Source organism: Lupinus angustifolius, chromosome LG09, assembly GCF_001865875.1.
Source record: "Lupinus angustifolius cultivar Tanjil chromosome LG09, LupAngTanjil_v1.0, whole genome shotgun sequence".
NCBI lineage: Eukaryota > Viridiplantae > Streptophyta > Magnoliopsida > Fabales > Fabaceae > Lupinus > Lupinus angustifolius.
The window spans coordinates 11029430-11029927 of NC_032017.1; the positions used below are offsets into that span (position 1 = coordinate 11029430).

General features: G+C 41.8%; 1 pseudogene; it reads right to left on the reverse strand.

Moving 5' to 3' along the window:
* Window positions 1-498, reverse strand: part of LOC109356253 — a 20597-nt pseudogene that overhangs the window by 15591 nt on the left and 4508 nt on the right.

The following is a 498-nucleotide window of genomic DNA, read 5'->3' on the forward strand; positions in this document are numbered from 1 at the left end:
GGATCTCATTGAGTTCATTCAATTGGAGCTTTCTTTCTTCACCAGCTTGATCGAGAGCCAAGTTATAAGTTTTCACAGCCCAGTATGCACGATGTTCTATCTCTACAGGAAGATGACATGCTTTACCAAAGACAACCCAATAAGGGAACATCCCTATGGGTGCCTTGTAAGCAGTCCTATGTGCGCAAAGAACATCCTCAAGTCTGTTGCTCCAATCCTTTCTCTTAGGCTGCATCATCTTCTCCAAAATCCTTTTTATCTCTCTGTTTGAAATCTCAGCTTGACCATTATATTGGGGGTGATAAGGTGTGGAAACTCTATGAACAATCCCATATTTTTTTTAGTATAGCTTGCATGGATCTATTGCAAAAGTGGGTGCCTTGGTCACTAACATTGGCTCTGGGTATACCAAGCCTGCAAAAAATGTGAGACCTAACAAAATCCATAACAACCCTAGCATCATTAGTCCTGGTGGCCTTAGCTTCCACCCATTTAGAA